The sequence below is a fragment of the Nicotiana sylvestris genome, chromosome 2 (assembly GCF_000393655.2).
Source record: "Nicotiana sylvestris chromosome 2, ASM39365v2, whole genome shotgun sequence".
Taxonomy (NCBI): domain Eukaryota; kingdom Viridiplantae; phylum Streptophyta; class Magnoliopsida; order Solanales; family Solanaceae; genus Nicotiana; species Nicotiana sylvestris.
The window spans coordinates 136,689,756-136,710,520 of NC_091058.1; positions in this window are offsets into that span (position 1 = coordinate 136,689,756).

Below are 20,765 nucleotides of genomic sequence, written 5' to 3' on the forward strand. Positions count from 1 at the left end.
GCCGTTGGATGAAACGAGATCGATGGCCAGGATCTTTCACTTAATGTGGAATGGTGCTGTTTGGCCTTGGTTGGGGGTCGGTTCGAACCGGGTAATGGGTCGGGTTTGGAATGGGTGGGGAGATGAAATCCTGGCCGTTGGATCGATTTAATCCAACGGCTCCAATTAAAAGAGGCCAATACGATGCCGTTTGAGGTGTCTCAAAGTTTAACCAAATTGGACCGGATCTGGGTGGTTGTTTTGCCTGATTTTGGGTCCAACTAGGGTGGCCCAATTCCGATTTCCTTTATATTTTGCTCTCTTTTATTTTACTTTTCTAAAAACTAAAATTTTAAATTAAGTTATAAACTAAATTAACTTATCAAAAATACTAACTAATTCCTAGCAACATTTATCATACATAATTAAACACCAATTAAAACAAAATTGCACAATTTGACATTGAATGCTAAAAATGCAAACGATGCATTTTTTTGTAATTTTCATTCTTGTAAAACAAACTTAATTACTCCTAATTGTAGAATTAAATTCTAAATGCAAATGTGACATATTTTTGTATTTTTAATTAATTTAACAAATAAATATGCATGGACAAATACAAATAATTATCTTAAAATGCTGCGAAAATTCTCAAAATTGCACACAAAGGAAAATCATTTTATTTTGAATTTTTTGGGAGTAATTCTTTCATAGGGCAAAAATCACGTGCTTACACATATAAGGAAGATCGAGACACCACACAAGCCAATACCCGACTGGGCTCCGAAACTTCTAATCTCAAAAACTGATTGGCCAAAGCCTGAACATCAACTACGAGAGGTCTCTCCCCAACTGGAATATATGCCAAACTACCCATACTCACCGCCTTTCAGCTTAAGGTATCGACCACCATATTGGCCTTTACCGAATGGTACAATATAGTGATATCATAATCCTTAAGCAACTCCAACCATCTCCGCTGCCTCAAATTGAGATCCTTTTGCTTGAACAAATGCTGAAGACTGCGATAATCAGTGAACACCTCACAAGATACACCATACAAGTAATGCCTCCAAATCTTCAATGTGTGAACTATGGCAGCCAACTCCAAATCATGAATGGGGTAGTTTTTCTCATGGGGCTTCAACTAACAAGAAACATAAGCAATAACTCTATCCTACTGCATCAATACACAACCAATTCCAACTCTCAAAGCATCACAATACACGGTATATGAATCTGAAGTTGATGGTAAAACCAACACTGGAGCTGTGGTCAAAGCTGTCTTAAGCTTCTAAAAGCTCTCCTCACACTCGCCCGACCATATAAATGGAGCACCCTTCTGAGTCAACCTGGTCAAGGGTGATGCGATAGATGAGAATCCCTGAACAAAACGACAATAATAACCTGCGAAACCAAGAAAAATACAAATCTCTATGGCTGAGGACGGTCTGGGCCAACTCTGAACCACCTCTATCTTCTTCGGGTCAACCTGAATACCCTCGCTGGACAACACGTGCCCCAAGAAAGCCACTGAACTGAGACAAAACTCACCCTTGAAGAACTTTGCATAAAGCTTCTCCTCCCTCAATTTCTGCAACACAACCCTCAAATGCTTCGCATGCTCCTCCTGACTACGCGAATACACCAGAATATCATCAATGAAAACTATGACAAACGAGTCATGATAAGGCCGAAACACACCGTTCATCAGATGCATGAACGCTGCTGGGGCATTGGTCAGCCCAAAAGACATCACCAAGAACTCAAAATGACTATATCGGTTCCTGAAAGCTATCTTAAGAATATCCGAGTCCCTAATCTTCAACTGGTGATAACCTAAACAGAGATTAATCTTGGAGAACACTCTCGCTCCCTGAAGCTGGTCGAATAAATCATCAATGCGAGGCAAAGGATACTTGTTCTTAATTGTTACTTTGTTCATTGCCTATAATCAATGCACATTCTCATAGTTCCATCCTTCTTCTTCAAAAATAGAACCAGCGCACCCCAAGGTGACACACTAGGCCGAATGAACCCTTTATTAAGGAGTTCCTGAAATTGTTCCTTTAATTCCTTCAACTCCACTGGTGCCATATGATACGACGGAATAGAAATGGGCTGAGTGCCCGACATTAGGTCAATACTAAAATCAATATCCCTGTCCGGTGCATGCCCGACAGGTCTACAGGAAACATATCGGGAAAATCCCTCACAATTGGAAAAGAATCAATACTGGGTGTCTCAACTTCGACATCCCCCATGAAAGCTAGATACAAAAGACAACCCTTCCCAACCATACGTTGGGCTTTCAATAATAAGATCACTCTACTGGGAACATAATCAGTCACACCTCGCCACTCGATCCGTGGCACACCCAGTATAGCCAATGTGACTCTCTTAGCATGATAGTCCATAATCGCACAACACGGAGATAACCAATCCATGCCCAAAATGATATAAAAATCCACCATGCTCAATAGCAATAGATCCACTCGGGTCTCCAAACCCACAATAGTCACCACACACGACCGGTACACACGGTCTATAACAATAGTATCGCCCACCGGGGTAGATACATGAATAGGTAAAGCAAGAAACTCATGGGGCGTACCCAAATAACGAGCAGAGTATGATGACACATAAGAAAAGGTGGAACCAGGATCAAATAATACAGAGGCATCTCTGTGGCAGACTGAAACAATACTTGTAATGATAGCATCTAAAGCAATAGCATCGGGTCTGCATGAGAGTGCATAGAAACGGGCCTGACCACCCCCTGATCGACCTCCCCCTCTAGGGCGACCCCCGGCTGACTGACCTCCACCCTAGCTGGCTGAGCGGGTGGTGGTAAAGAAATTGGCGCTGAAGCCGATAGCTGACCTTTCTACTGAGATGAACTCATAAGACGACGAGGGCACTGCCTCCACATATGGCCCATCTCTCCACACTCATAACAACTCAAGATATTCCGTGATTCTCATATACCTACGAAGCATAACATAACCTTTTCCTTTACTCGAGCCATCCTCGGTCTCAAATCTTTGTAAGCCATAACTGATTCTCCCTAATGCCTCAAACTGAAACCAATATAGCACATAACCATGCAATCAACTAATCAATAGCAAACTCCCCCACTTGGCTCGAAGCCATAGATCAAAACACACTCAATAACTCATAACGCATATACTCTATTGCTGCCACAATACCATAGTGAAATTAAACTCAATCCTTCATAAGCTTGTGAAACACAGACCATCTAGAACTTTAACTCTTGTGCAAATCTCGCATTCACTCTTGTAACAATTTAACCCACTCTCTTAAGCGACCCAAATTTAAATTGCAACACATATATTTCACTTATAAATGAGATCTTCTAACACACAATATAGGGATCACACAACCTCAGAACAATCTGCAGGAGATAACCCACATGCTTTGCCTCAGATTGGCATTTCTTTATACCTTCCTCCGTCATAAACGTTGCGCAATAACTTAATCTTCCTAAGTCTGAACTCATACCACAACATGAAATTTACTTCACTCCCAACTAGAAAACATGAAAAGATTCTTCACACACCCACTACTTGGGGCTATTCCTCAAATCAATATGAAAATTGAGCACCTAATAGTCCTTCTATCCTCCAGTAGACCCTTTTCGTCGCCTCTAAATCATATGAATACATATCGCAGTCACATCACACTCATCACATAACTATCCAGTCATCACCTCCCTTAATAGAGACACAACAGAAAAAATGGATCCAGAGACATGCGCTCACAAAATCAACAGTTCAGCGCTCAAGGTATAGGCAAAAATCCGGCCTCGAGTGCTCCAGACTGGCCCAACATCAACGCACAGATATCACATCTTGCCCCTCGATCAGGGAATCAAAAGCTATTGATGCATATCCAATACCGAGCACTCATACGCGCATACGAACGAGTGGAAAGAATTCAAAGAGTTACTTTTCAAGCTGAATAAAGGACGCACAATAAGAATTCAAGAATATGAAGTTTTTCCTAAAGGTTCTGCAGCCTCTCGAGGATAAATACAGACGTCTCCGTACCAATCCCCGAGACTCTACTAAACCTGCTCATGACTCATGATACCTATGTAACCTAGACTCTGATACCAACTTGTCACAACCCTAACCCCGAACCCGGTTGTGATGGCACCTCTCGTGAAGACAAGGCCAGCCAATTAAACCCAATTCACTTTTTAAAATAGTTAAACAACATAAAAACCATCTAAAACATGATTTAATAATACTAAGTAGCGAAGAGCAAGTAAGTGCGGAAGAACAACCCGACACAACACTAACCGGGATGTCACAAGTCATGAGTATCTAAAAACACAGAATCCTCAAATGTAATTACAGAGGTTAAATACTAAACTAAGGATATAAAGGAAAAGAGATGGGAGGAGCTCCGGGCTGCAAGCACCAACAACTACCTAAAGACTCCTCAAGATCCACCTGAAGCTGGAATGAATCAGCACTCAGGAGCGGGACGAGCTATGCCTGAATCTGCACACGGGGTGTAGAGAGTAAAGTGAGTACTCTAACTCAGTGAATAACAAATGTAAATAACGACTAAAAGTAAGAAAATACGTGAGGCACAAGTCATTCTATAATGAAGCAGTAAAACCATTTAAAAGCAGTAAACCAGTGAAAAGTTAAGTAACAATCCTTTTTCCACAAGTAAACAGGTAATTGACAGGCAATTAAGGCAAAGTAAACAATTAGAAGTTCTCCCCTCGGGTACAGTCTCAACAAATCCACCCTCAGGCAACATCTTAGAACAATACCAGCCCCTCGGGCTCAATCTCACATCACAATGGGTATCCGCGCTCACTGGGGGTGTGTAGACTCTTGGAGGGGCCCTTACGGCCCAAGCGCAATATCAAGCCATCTCGTGGCATCAAACTAGGACCTCGACTTCATATCAATCAAGCCACCTCGTGGCGTTCATATCTCAAGCCCTCGGCCTCATAATCAGTGTCAAATCCTCACAACATAGGCCATCGGCCTTACTCAGTCAAAATCCTCACAAGCCCCTCGGCCAATAGTAAAATAGTGTTTCTCAGCCCAAATATCATTTAAAATGTCATTTAAGTATTAAAACTGAGTAAACATGGCTGAGTACTAAAACAGTGGAAAATAACATGACTGAGTTCAAGTATAAAGTCAAAACAGTGAGGAAATATCAATAAAAATCCCCGAAAGGTTCATATAGTTGGCACTAGGCCCAAATATGGCATTCAACCCAAATAATGATGATAGCAAATAGTTTTCAATCAAATACGTGGTAAATTAGTCATTCGGGACGGACCAAGTCACAATCCCCAACAGTGCACGACCCCACGCTCGTCATCATGCATGTGCCTCACCTTAATATAGCACTACGATGTACAATCCGGGGTTTCAAACCCTTAGAACATCATTTACAATCATTACTCACCTCGAACCGGCTAAATCTCTAACTCGCGATGCCTTTGCCCCTCGAATCGGCCTCCACACACGTCGAATCTATCCAAAATCAGAACGAGGATGTCAAAATATTCTAAGGGAACAAAGCCCAAGTGAAAACAATCAATAAAGGGCACAAAATCCGAAATTACCAAAACCCGACCCCCGGGCCCACGTCTCGAAAAATTAGAAATTTTCACACCATAGATTCCTTATCTCCCCACGAGTTCATACATATCAAATGTTCTCAAATCCGACCTCAAATGGTCCTCCAAATCCCCAATCAAAAGTCCAAATTTCCAAGCCCTAGTTCTTTAATTTTTAGCTTAATATCCATGATTTTCTAGGTGGAATTCACATAATAATCGAGTTTTAAGTGCAAGAATCTTAACTCCTAATCTTTCCTATTGAATCCCTCTTCAATCTCCTTCAAAAATCTCCAAAAACGATCAACTATGGAGGGAATAAGCCCTAAAATCGCGGACAAGAGGAGCTTAAAAACATTCTTCCCATGCATTTATTCCTTCTTCGCGAACACGGTCAAACCTTTGCGTTCGCGAAGCACAATCTTACTTAGACCAATTTTTCCTCTATGCGAATGCGACATGACCATCATAAACGCGATGGTTCCTCAACCTTACCCTTCGCGAATACACACCCTCTTTCGCGAACGCGAAGCACAAACACGACCTTAGATCGGCTGACCAAAAAACCCTACGCGAACGCGACTTACATCTAGCGAACACGATGCACGAGCGTCCAGCCCCTTCGTATATGCGGAGCCTCCCTTGTGAATGCGAAGGTTAAACTTCCATTGACCTCCATTGACTTCCTCTGGCTCTTCATGAACGCGAGGGTCCACTCGGAAATGCGAAGACTAAAAACCTGCAACAGCTGAACCCGCAACTTCTGCATTTTTCTAAACTCCAAAATGATCCGATATACCACCCAAAACTCACCCGAGGCCCCCAGGACCTCAACCAAAGGCACAAACATGTCCTAAAACCTTATTCAAACTTGTTCCAATCACTAAAACACCTCTAACAACATCAAATCACCCAAAACACATCGGATTCAAGCTAAACTTTCTAAAATCTTCTAAATTACTATTTTGATAAAAAATCCAACCAAACCATGTCTGAAAAACCTGAAAATTTGTACACACATCCCAAATGACACAACGAAACTACTGCAACTCTCAAAATTCCATTCCGACTCCTATATCAAAATCTCGCCTACCAACCGGAAATCGCCAAAATATCAACTTCGCCACTTCAAACCTAAATCTACTCCAAACCTCCAAAACCCATTCCGATCACAATCCTAAGTCAAAAATAACCTCCCGAAGCTAACCGAACCATCAAAACTTACATCAAAGCCCTGTAACACATAAGTCAATATCTGGTTGACTTTTCCAACTTAAACTTTCTTAAAAGAGACTAAGTGTCTCAAACCTTGCCAAAATCATTCCGGTCTCAATCCGACCAACCCGATACCATAAAACACAGATAACGAAGAATAAAAAAGCAGAAATAGGGAGAACAAAGTGGTAACTCATGAGACGACTGGTCGAGTTGTCATAGAAGCAAGAACTAAGCAGTGCAGAATGGCGATTCTCAAAGGAAGAATGTCACCAAACATAAGCTTAAGATCTTCATTTTTCTTTTATTTTTTATCATTCTCATTACTGTTCACACCTCCTATTTTCGTAGCTTAACTAAGATAGAACCCTTTCAGTTAGGGGATCCAACTCATAGTTCCGGGTAGAAGTACTCTTTGCTCAGGCTGTTTTATGTAGCTTAACTCAAGTAGAATCTTTTTGCCTAGGGAGATCCAGCTCATCTTTCCAGGTAGAAGTACTCTTCGCTCAGGCTATTTTCATAGCTTAACTCGGGCATAACTTTTTCACCTAGGGGGATCCAGCTCATATTTCCGGGTAGAAATACTCTTCGCTCAGGCTGTTTTACGTAGCTTAACTCAGGTAGAACCTTTTCTCCTAGGGGGATCTAGCTCATATTTTCGGGTGTAAGTACTCTTCGCTCAGGCTACTTTCATAGCTTAACTCAGGCAGAACATCGTAAGGGGATCCGGTTCATATTGTCGGGTAGAAGCAGTCTTCGCTCAGGTTGTTCTAATAGCTTAACCCAGGTAGAACCTTTTTGCCTAGGGATCCAGCTCATATTATTGGGTAGAAGTACTCTTCGCTCATGTTATTTTCCTAGCTTAACTCAGGTAGAACCTTTTCACCTAGGGGGATCCAGCTCATATTTTCGGGTAGAAGTATTTTTTGCTTAGGTTGTTTTACTTCGCTTAACTCAGTAGAACCTTTTCGCCTAGAGGGATTCAACACTTTTTCAGTAATATAGGGCACCAACCCCTGTTTACATTTTCTTTAAGTATATAGGGTACCAACTCCTGGTTAAATACCTTTTCAATAACACAAGGTGCCAACCCTTGGTTACATTCCCCATCAGTAATACAGGGTACCAACCCCTAGTTACATTCCCTTCCAGTAATGTAGGGTACCGACCCTTGGTTACAATCCTTCCTAGTGATACAGGGCTCCAACCCTTGGTTGCATTCCCTTCCAGTATTATAGGGTACCGACCCCTGGTTAAATTCCTTCCTTGTGATACAGGGTGCCAACCCCTGGTTACATTCCTTCCTTGTGATACAGGGTGCCAACCCCTGGTTACATTCCTTCAGTAATATAGGGTGCCAACCCCTGGTTTTGCTTCCTTTTCAGTAATATAGGGTATCAACCCCTAGTTACATTATTTCCTAGTGATACAGGGCGCAACCCTTGGTTACGTTTTCTTTCAGTAATACAGGGTACCAACCCCTGGTTATATTTCCTTTTCTATGTTATCGGGCGCCATCTCCGGGTTATGTTCTCTATCTTAAACACATGATACTACCTCCCTAGTTGCATATCCTCACATAACTAGTTTGTAATACTATTTTCGTCTTACTTTCAACAAATTTGATAGTTTATAGCTTTCTCTAATAAATCACAAAATTTTTCTAGTGCCAAACTGGGGCAGAAAAATTTTATTCGTTTAGTTCGTCTTTGATGGATTTGTAGGACCCTTCCGTAAAGCACGGAATGTGGCAATTAAATCTTGCAATTCAAATTTATCATCAGAAGAAAGAAGTCCTTCGATCACAAGATAGTTGGAGTTAGCTTTGATAATGTGTCATCAACCCAGCTTCTCAAGTCTCACTTTCCTGAATTCTAATTGGGAAAATAAGCAATCGAGAATGAGCCATAATCGTTTCTTCAAAGAGCATCAAGATCCAATCTAAGGTCAATACAAGCGAGCAAGTCAAGAATTAAGATTTGATTCCAGAAGACACATATATAGGAATTTTGTAACTTTACTTTTATAGACATATGTAGTTCTTTTCTATTCTCCTTTTGATGTAATAAGCAAGCAACAAGTAGCGGTAAAAACAACAATAGCAACAACAGTCTTAACTCCAGTGTACAGTAGTCCTAACTACAAAAATTTTCCAGAAATATATTGATCTGATTCCTTCATAGACAAAGATATGTAGGCAACTCCGGAAGTAGGGTTCGATCAACCTTTTCAAAAATGCTTTCATTAGAGTCATATGTGAGCAAAATTAGTCATGACATTCGCTATCTTTGCACGAAAATGCTTCATGTTCTCGAGCAAAAAGGGGCAGTTGTAAATGCCTAATTTTTCCTCTTTCTTCTTTTTTCTCTTAGACTATATCTTTTATTTTTATTTTGTGTTTTTTTAGAATTAGATTATCTTAAATAGTTGATAAAGGGGATAAGGGATTGGGATAGCCATTTTCAAGACAAAATAGGCACAATTTGGACCTAAATCCGCGGCCAAGGACCCGGTCCAGGTTATGTAGTATGAGAGATGCCTCAAAACGACGTCGTTTTGATAAGTTAGGTGAGATTAAGTCTGATCCTTTCATATAAGTTTGATCTAAGGGCTCTCATTCACTCTTCGCTCCATGTATATAAGGCCTAAGATCAGAAATTTTGCCCCCCATTTTCCCCTTTTCTCTTGCCTTCTTTCTTTCTCCTCTCTCTCTTCTGTCTCTCATTCCCTCTCCCCCTCCTCCACCCGCTGCCACCCGTCGGAGTTCACCACCGGCGGTGGAGCACCTCCAAACACCCCCAGATCATCACCATACATCCCTCAATCTTGGTTTTCCAAATCGCCAACCTAAATCCCTCAAAACCCACTCAAATTCCATGAGTTTTAGATCTAAGAAACCCCATAGCCCACTTTTTTCTTAAAATCGTGAAGATTGAGCCATATCCTCTACCTAATACCAATATGGATAGATAGAGCTCGGTTTGGCCTACCAACTGACACTGGTCTCGACTTGAAATATCGATGACTAGATTTTGGCGGGTCGCCGACAGCCACCAAAAAATAGTGAATCTCTTTCTTTTTGTCTATATTCCAACCTAGAGCGGTATTGTATTGTTGATTATATTTAAATTGAACTCTGGTTCACTAGAGTTTAAATGTTTCGGTGTTTATCAACAATAAGAGCTTTCTCGGGATCAAACTCTCGAACTTCCACCACTGTCACTGTCCCGCCATTTCCCGGGTGCTTGAGTTTGGTAAAATTCCTAATCCCTTTCTCTTTGTCTTAGATTTTATATTCTTATTTGATTTGTTAGTTTAGTTTAGTTTTAAATTCTGATAATGATCGATCGACTACTACGTATAATATTGCTTTTGATTTTTTCGCTTAATTATAATCATCCAAGTTTGATTAGCAGTGGTAGTTAAAAGTTTAACTTCGATCATTTGATTTTGCATCTTACTAGTTTGAAGCAGTAGTTCAATTTCTCAAAGAATATTTGTTTAGTTTTGTCATTACCCGGAATTCCCACCTTCGGGACCGTGATGGCGCATAACATTTCCCTTGCTAGGCAAACTAAAGTTAGAGAACCGTTAATTCAATTTCAATATACAAAGTCAATTAAGCTTTTAATAAGATAAAACCAGTTGCGAAATAACACAAATGCCCAAAAGTTATTACAATGCGGATCTGGAGTCAGTACTCACGAGCTTCTAGATTTTACTACAAATAAGGTTGAAAGAAATACAACTGTTTGAGAGAAAAGAAACAGTAAAATAAGAAAACACAAGAGGGGACTTCAAGGTCTGCGGATGCCAGCAGATCTACCTTGGGTCTCCCAATAAGAAGATCCAAGCTGCTCCAACTCACGGACAGCTAGGGCCGATACCAAATCTGCACAAGAAGTGCAGAGTGTAGTATGAGTACAACCGACCTCATGTACTCATAAGTGTCAAGCCTAACCTCGACGAAGTAGTGAAGAGGATATGACAAGACACCTACATAATAAACCTGTGCAGATAACAATATACGTGCAAAATAACAACAAATAAGAGCTGGACAGGTTATATCAGGAGGGGGACAGGCTCAGGGGGATACAAGATAAGAGATTCACATTAGAAATGATAACCAGAATAGTCAATATGCCTTAAACCATTGAAAACAACTAAACACAATAAAGGAAAGTGCACGACATCACCCTTCGTTCGTTTACTCTTAACCTCACAGTATGAATCAATAGAAACAACATGACATCACCCTTCGTGCATTAACTCTCATAACATGGCACAACATTACCCTTCATGCATTAACACTCACAATATGACACGACATCACCCTTCGTGCATTAACACTCACAATATGGCACGACATCACCCTTCGTACATTAACATTCACAAACGATATGGCATCACCATTCGTGTATTAACACTCTCCTTTACCATAAAGGAATATACAAATAACAACATGGAGATACAATAACAAGAACAAGCCTTACTTCAACATTTGGTTTCACAATACCAACCTCAACTTTGAAATCAACACCTAATTATCACCAAGAATATCCGTAAACATGATAAGAACGCTCAATTTAACAATACTAGTCTAAACATGGATGACATGATCAAAGAAAGCAATAATTACAAGAAACCAAGTCCCACCAGCATTCTTTAACCTGAGAACAACATATAAGTACTGGTCACCTAACATATATGTTGTACCCAACATCTAAACATGTAGCAAATATACAAACAAGTCCTATTCCATCAAGTCAAGGTTAACTATGACACTTACCTTGCTCCAAGGACCAAACTCAAAGCTCAACCATGACTTTTCCTTTCAAACAAGCTTTCAAACCAATGGAATCTAGCAAATTACTAACCAAACAATTCAAATTAATCCTTAGGAACTACCCACAATTGTAAAGAGTTCAATTTAGGTCATTATTGAAAAAGTCAACACCAGAGCTTGCTTGGTCCAAACCCAAAATTCAGACCAAAACCCGATTACCCATTCACCCTCGAGCCCAGTTATGTAATTTGTTTTGGAATCCGACCTCAATTTGAGGTCTAGATCCCTATTTTTCAAAAATCCCTAATTCTACCTAAAACCCCCAATTTCCACCATGAAAACTTCAGATTTTAGGTTAAAATCTTAGTAAAAGTAGTGAAAGATTGGAAGAAACTAGTTTAGAATCACTTACCAATGATTTGGCGAAGAAGAGCCCTTTGAAAAATCATCTCTAGGTTTCTAAGTTTTAAAATTTGAAGAATGAACCAAAAATCCTGTCTACGTCAAGTTTTGATCAGTTGTAGGTGTTGTATTTGCGACCTGGGGTTCGCACCAGGTCACAAATGCGAGCCCCTTCGAAAAAATCCTCCCGCAAACGCGAACCAGTGATCGTAAATGCGATCACTGCTTGCCCAACCCCCATTTCGCAAATGCGAACTCTGGACTCCCCAGCTACTCTTTGCAAATGCGATGAGTAGACCGTAAATGCGAGTCCATCAGTGGCCGCAAATGCTAAGATTGGCCTCACAATTGTGAGGTCTGAGGCCTGCCAGAAAAACCGAAGCACACCAACAATGTTCAAAGTTCAAATTTAACTCCATAACATATTTGAAACTCACCCGAGTCCTCGGGGCTCTAAACCAAAAGTGCACACAAATCTAAAAACATCATACAAACTTGTTCGCGTGATCAAATCACCAAAATAACACCTAGAACTACGAATTGAACACCAAATCAAATGAAATTGTCAAGAAAACTTTGAAACTTCTATTTTCTCAACCGGACATCCGGATCACATCAAACCAACTCCGTTTCTCACCAAATTTCATAGACAAGTCATAAATATAGTATTGGACCTATACCGGGTTCTAGAACAAAAATATGGACCCGATATCCAAAAGGTCAAACATTGGTCAAATATTTCAAAATCATTAAGCCTTTAACTTTCAAGTTTCGACAAAGTCCGATAACTCCGTATAGGTACTTCCGAATTTGATTTTGGGCATATGCCCAAGTCCCAAATCATGATACGAACCCACCGGGACCGTCAAAACATGAGTCCAAGTTTGTTTGTTCAAAATATTAACCGAAGCCAACTCAAATGGATTTCCAAGCAAAATTTTCATATTTTTATCAGTTTTAACATAAAGGCTTTCCAGAAATACGCTCGGACTGCGCATGCAAATCAAGGAAGGATAAAATTAGGTGTTTAACGCTTCAAAGCATAGAATTGAGTTCTAAAACATAAGATGACCTTTCAGGTCATCATATTCTCCACCTTTAAAACAACCGTTCATCCTTGAAGGGACATAGAAAAGTACCTGGACTAGTAAAATGGTGGGAATATCTACTTGGAATGTCTGACTCGGACTCCCAAGTAGCTGCCTCGACGGGCTGACCTCTCCACTGCACTTGAACTGAAGGATAACTCTTCGATCTCAACTGACGAACCTACCATGCTAGAATAGCCACCGACTCTTCCTCACAAGTCAAATCCTTGTCCAACTAGACAGTGCTGAAATCTAACACGTGGGGCGGATCGTCATGATACTTCCGGAGCATGGACACATGGAACACCGGATGAACTGCTGATAAACTAGGTGGAAATGCAAGCAAGTAGGACACCTCTCCTACTCTCTCAAGAATCTCAAAAGGCCCGATATACATAGGGCTCAACTTGCCCTTCTTTCCGAACCTCATTACACCCTTCATGGGTGATACCCGGAACAAAACTATCTCTCCAACCATGAATGCAACATCACGAACTCGACGGTCGGCATAACTCTTCTACCTGGACTAAGCTGTGCAAAGTCGATCCTGAATAATCTTGACCTTATCCAAGGCATCCTGTACTAAATCTGTACCCAACAACTGAGCCTCCCCGTCTCAAACCATCCAATTGGAGATCGGCATCGCCTACTATATAATGCCTCATAGGGAGCCATATGAATGTTCAACTGGTAACCGTTGTTGTAGGCGAACTCCGCAAGCGACAAAAACTAATCCCAAGAGCCTCCGAAGTCTATAACACAAGCACAGAGCATATCCTCTAATATCTAAATAGTGCGCTCGGACTATCCGTCTATCTCAAGATGAAATGTTGTGCTCAGCTCCACCTACGTCCCCAACTTATGCTGAACTACTCTCTAGAAATGCGATATGAACTGCGTACCTTGATCAAAAAGTATAGACACGGGTGCACCGTGAAGAAAGAATGATCTCGCAAATATAAATCACTGTCGACCGCTCTGAAGAATAAGTAACCGCCACAGGAATAAAATGCGCCAACTTGATCAGCCTGTTCACAATGACCCAAAATTCATCGAACTTCATCTGAGTTTGTGGGAGTCCAACAACGAAATCCATAGTGATACGCTCCCACTTCCACTCAAGAATCTCTAAAATTCTAAAGCAAACCACCAGATCTCTGATGCTTACACTTTACCTACTGACAATTTAAACACCGAGCTACATATGCAACTATATCTTTCTTCATTCTCCTCCACCAATAATACTGCCGTAAGTTCTGATTTCTTTTTCTTCTTTTCTGTACAGTTCCTTTTACACTGGCTCTAGTGATACGGCATGTATGAGGAATCTTCAGCCCAGTCTTAAAAATCAATCTGGTTCCGAAATGTTAATTCAAGAAATATATTGTGATTATGAATCAGAATACGATGAAGATGAGGTTTTTGAAGAGATTAGTAAAGAGTTAATTCACTTTGAGGAAAAAATCAAACCTAACTTGAGTGATACCGAGGACGTCAATATAGGGGACACGAGTAATGTCCGGGAAACTAAAATAAGTGTCCATCTCGAACCAAAGATCCGAGAAGAGTTAATTAAAGCACTCATAGAATTCAAAGATGTTTTTGCATGGTCGTATGACGACATGCCGGGCTTGAGCACTGATTTAGTGGTCCACAAATTGCCCACCGATCCAACGGTGCCTCCTGTCAAGCAGAGGCTGAGAAAATTCAAGCCTGATATGAGTATGAGAATTAAGGAAGAAATCACCAAACAATTGGAAGCAAAGGTCATTCGAGTCACTCGATATCCTGTTTGGTTGGCTAATGTCGTTCCTGTGCCAAAGAAAGACGGCAAAATTAGAGTATGCGTCGACTATCGCAATCTCAACAAAGCAAGTCCAAAGGATAATTTCCCATTACCCAATATCCATATTTTGATCGACAATTGTGCCAAGCATGATATAGGGTCTTTCGTGGATTGTTATGTCGGGTATCATCAAATTCTAATGGATGAAGAAGATGCAGAAAAGACGGCATTCATCACACCATGGGGAACTTATTGCTACCGGGTAATGCCATTCGGTCTAAAGAACGCCGGAGCAACCTATATGAGAGCAATGACCACAGTGTTTCATGATATGATACACAAGGAAATTGAGGTATACGTAGATGATGTGATCATAAAATCAAAGCATCAGGCCAACCACGTTGGGGATTTGAGAAAGTTCTTCTTAAGACTTCGCAGGTACGACCTCAAGCTTAACCCAGCCAAATGCGCATTTGGAGTTCCATCTGGAAAATTGCTGGGATTCATAGTCAGTCGATGAGGCATTGAGCTAGATCCGTCAAAGATTAAAGCCATCCAAGAACTGCCACCTCCAAGAAACAAAACTGAAGTAATGAGTTTGTTGGGGAGGTTAAATTACATCAGCAGGTTTATTGCTCAGCTCACATCAACCTGTGAGCCAATTTTCAAATTGTTAAAAAAGGATGTTGCGGTCAAATGGACCGATGAGTGTCAAGAAGCATTCGATAAAATAAAAGGGTACTTGTCGAACCCACCCGTGTTGGTCCCGCCAGAGCCAGGAAGACCTTTGATTCTTTACTTAACGGTTTTGGAAAATTCATTTGGTTGCGTATTGGGGCAACATGACCTCACTGGCAGAAAAGAACAGGCCATCTACTACCTTAGCAAGAAGTTCACAGCTTATGAGGTTAAGTATACTCATCTGGAAAAGACATGTTGCGCCCTAACATGGGTAGCTCAAAAATTGAAACACTATTTGTCATCCTACACTACTTACCTCATTTCTCGGTTGGATCCATTGAAATACATTTTTCAAAAGCCTATGCCAACGGGAAGACTTGCAAAGTGGCAGATATTGCTCACAGAATTCGACATCATCTATGTGACTCGAACTGCAATGAAGGCTCAAGCACTGGCCGATCATTTAGCCGAAAACCCGGTCGATGAGGAATATGAGCCGTTGAAAACTTATTTTCCTGATGAAGAAACAATGCATATCGAAGAAATGGAGCAAATTGAAAAACCTGGCTGGAAACTTTTCTTTGATGGAGCCGCTAACATGAAAGGAGTCGAAATAGGAGCTGTAATCATTTCTGAAATAGGGCATCACTATCCTGTTACGGCTCAATTGCGATTTTATTGCACCAATAATATGGCTGAATATGAAGCTTGCATTTTGGGTTTAAGGCTAGCCGCAGACATGGGTATCCGAGAAATCTTAGTCATGGGAGATTCGGATCTTTTGGTACATCAAATTCAAGGAGAATGGGAAACCCGAGACTTGAAGCTCATACCATACCGACAATGTCTACATGATCTTTGTCAGCGGTTTCAATCAGTGGAATTCCAACATATTCCAAGAATCCATAATGAGGTGGCCGATGCATTGGCTACCCTGGCATCAATGTTGCACCATCCAGACAAAGCTTATGTAGATCCAATACATATTCAAGTCCACGATCAGCACGCTTATTGCAATATGGTTGAAGAAGAATTTGATGGTGAACCATGGTTCCACGACATTAAGGAGTATATCAGGATGAGGATATATCCCGCACAAGCCATAGGAGATCAAAAGAGGACCATTAGGCGATTAGCAAATGGATTCTTCTTAAGCGGAGGAGTTTTGTATAAAAGAACACCAGATCTTGGATTATTAAGATGCATAGATGCCAGACAAGCTACAACTGTCATGTCTGAAGTACATTCAGGAGTTTGCGGACCCCACATGAGTGGATATGTGTTGGCAAAGAAAATCCTCCGAGCTGGTTACTATTGGCTTACCATGGAGCGAGATTGTATCAGTTTTGTGCGCAAGTGTCATCAATGCCAAATACACGGAGATTTGATTCATTCTCCACCATCCGAGTTGCACACAATGTCGGCACCATGGCCCTTCGTTGCCTGGGGCATGGATGTAATTGGACCAATTGAGCCGGCAGCATCCAATGGGCACAGGTTCATTCTGGTAGCTATTGATTATTTTACCAAATGGGTTGAGGCCAAGACATTCAAATCAGTGACCAAGAAAGCTGTGGTCGATTTTGTCCACTCAAATATCATATGTCGATTCGGAATCCCGAAGGTGATCATCACAGATAACGGTGCTAATCTTAATAGCAACCTAATGAAGGAAGTATGTCAACAGTTTAAGATTACACATCGCAACTCTACCCCATATCGGCCCAAGGCGAATGGAGCAGTAGAAGCAGCCAACAAAAACATAAAGAAGATACTTCGGAAAATGATAGAAGGTTCAAAACAATGGCATGAAAAATTACCATTTGCATTATTGGGATACCGCACTACTGTTCGCACTTCAGTAGGAGCAACTCCCTATTTGTTGGTATATGGCACTGAAGCAGTAATTCCTGCAGAAGTTGAGATTCCTTCCCTTCGGATCATCGCCGAAGCAAAGATTGATGATGATGAATGGGTCAAAACTCGTCTGGAACAGTTAAACTTGATTGATGAAAAACGATTGACCGCAGTATGCCATGGTCAATTATATCAAAGAAGAATAGAAAGAGCATACAACAAAAAGGTGCGTCCTCGGAAGTTTGAAGTAGGTCAGCATGTGCTGAAACGTATTCTTCCACATCAGGTTGAAGCAAAGGGCAAATTTGCCCCGAATTGGCAAGGACCATTCATTGTGACCAGAGTATTATCGATACCCTATATCTTTAAAACTCCATCATCTCAAACAATAACCTGCTTGGCACTACTGTTCCGCACTGTGTTCCTAAGGACAAGCAAATGAGGGTCATCATACTGCCGATCTCTGATGCGCTCAAACAAGGAAGACCGAGCAACTGTACAAGCTAGAATACAGTTGGGCTCAGAAAGATCCAGCATCACGAATTGATTGGCCAAAGCCTGAACATCTAATGCAAGCGGTCTCTCATCGGCTGGAATGTACAGAAGGCTACCCATACTCATTGACTTCCTACTCAAAGCATCGACCACCACATTGTCCTTCCTGGGATGATACAAGATGGTGATATCATAGTCTTTCAACAACTCTAACTATCTCCTTTTCGATCAGATCAGGAGATATTGCTGCTTGATCAGTAGGACTTATCTCCTTCACGTGCATCTCACATGTATAAGTTGATCATGACTGTGCTTCACATGATGGACCTGGTCCATAACTGAGTTCATATGTCATTCTTCAAAACTTCACCTATTCTTGGGCCAACAGATACATATGCATAATCTTGCCGATCTCCTCGACCAAGTTATAAAGACTTTAACTGGTTTGACAAGCACGGGGTGGTGCCCTCGCCTGAGGACTCAATCACTACTCATATGGAAGAGTTTTTAAGTGTTTACACTTATCCTTTCACATTGGGTCCTTTAGACCCCATCATCGTACCTTCTGCAAGAGGTACAATGTGACTCTTGGCCAGATCCATCCATCATTTTGGAGGATCGTAATCCTCCTCCAATTTTTTGTAAACAAGATCGAGGGGCACCCTTTTTACCCTCGATCACCCTATGCGTCTCTAGAGTCCCCGGGCTTTATCGAGGAGGATTGATCAAGCTTTACCGCCGAGATACCAAACCCCCTTTCTCGAGTATAGACGAGACCCGGGATCGAGGTTGGATGTGCCGATTTGTCAGAATAAGACTTCGGACCTAATCCCTGCCCAAGACATGCCGTTTCCTGAAAAAATAGAACATGAATCGTAAGTATTACTCTGCCTTGAATATCTGACTTTGCCCTTTTACTTCTCTTCTTCTTTCCTCATCTAAGTTTTTTTTGTTGCAGTTGTGGCCCATGTGCTAGAAGTAATCCCCGATCTCAAACAATGGGTCTTAGTGTTGCAGAAGTCTTATTTCGAGCATGCTTAGATGGAGTTATCAAAGGTTCAATGGGAGGACCGTAACCATGGTAATATTTTTTTCTTATAACGATTTCCATTTAGGCTTTGTATTGAACTTACTCATCTTTTTTCTTTTGTAGGCCTCGGGAAGCATGTAGCAATGAGGCCCCCCTCTACTGAAGAAGAGACGATTTCCCCTCCACCTACCCCGAAGTAGGCCAAAGAGAAGAAAAGAATAGGGGCTCCGAGCTTTCCAGGACCGAAAAAGAAAAAACCGGTGAGGAGGCCCCGTAAACCTAAGTGGAACATCATCTGCCTAACTTTGGAGTCAGTCTAGTAGCTAAGGGATGAGGCCGAAGAATACGAAGAAGAAGAAAAAGACTCTAGGCTGGTGGCCCATTGCGAGCTGGCACAAAATTCAAGGAACCACTAGGCTGGCGGGACCTGAAACTGCTCAGCCTCGATCAGATGAAGTCCCCGAGCCAGAATGAGCTGAAGATGCTTCACCTCGAGGTGAGAAGGCTACCTAGGAGGTGGTCGATGCTGGTGTAGAAACCATGCTCGAGGTTTCTATATATGAAAGTGGAAACCTAAAAGATTTACTTGGGGCAATAGAGATTGGAGATTTCCCCTTGCTGCCTTCGTTCTCTGATTTGATGATCAGGGATGCTTAGGCGATGGAGACTTGCCATGGTGAAGGGATCCATAGAGCAGAAGACCCTTTCTGTAGCTAATTTGTTGGAGTTGAAGATTTCACCGGTCTGGGTGACTTAGATGTACCGAGAAAGGGCTCGAGTGAGGCTTCCTCGAGCTGTAAACTAACCAATCAGCTTTCGGTCCCTAGTGTCGATCCTGGGCGTAAGAGATAAATTATCATCTCTGTCTCGGAGGCTGCTCGGGTTCTTTTTGCCCCCGTATGGGTAGCTAGCTATCTTCGATGGTTGGTCACCGAAGAGGACCAAGCCAAGATGGATGATGTAGAAGTTGCTTGTTTGTTCAACGAGGCCTAGCATGCTCTGAATCGGGTAAGTTCGAGGGCCATTCCATTATCTTTTTAAAACTTTGAATTGTAGATAGTTCTGACATTTTATTTCTTACATGTAGGCTTCAGTGTTGCATCACGAGGCCTTCCTTCGAATTCGAGAAGAGCGCAAGGCTGAGGTCGGTGACTCACAAAGGAATGCAATACCTACAAGCTTCAGCTAGATTTGGTGACGGCTCGAGATGAGCAATGGGGTTGATATAGATAAGAACCCCTCCACAAACCGACGGTAATAACCCACCAAATCTAAGAAACTCCGGATATTCATGGCTGAAGTGGGCCTAGGCCAGTTTTGAACTACCTCAATCTTCTTAGGGTCTACCTGAATGCCCTCTGCTGATACAACGTGCCCCAAGAAAGGGACTGAATTCAACCAAAACTCACACTATGAAAACTTAGCGTATAACTGTTTGTCTTTCAGAGTCTGAAGTACGATCTGAAGATACTACTCATGCTCCTCTTGACTGCAGGAGTAGATCAAGATGTCATCAATAAACACAATCACAAAAGAATCCAAATAAGGTTTGAACACCCGGTTCATCAAATCCATAAATGCTACAGGAGCATTTGTTAGCCCAAACGACATCACTAGAAACTCATAATACCCATATCGAGTCCGAAAAGATGTCTTAGTGGCATCGAATGGCCTAATCCTCAAGTGATAGTAGCCAGACCTCAAATCAATCTTTGAAAACACCTTACCACCCTGAAGCTGATCAAATAAGTCATTAATCCTCGGCAATGGATACTTATTCTTGATGGAGACTTTGTTCAACTATCGGTAGTCTATGCACATCCTCATCG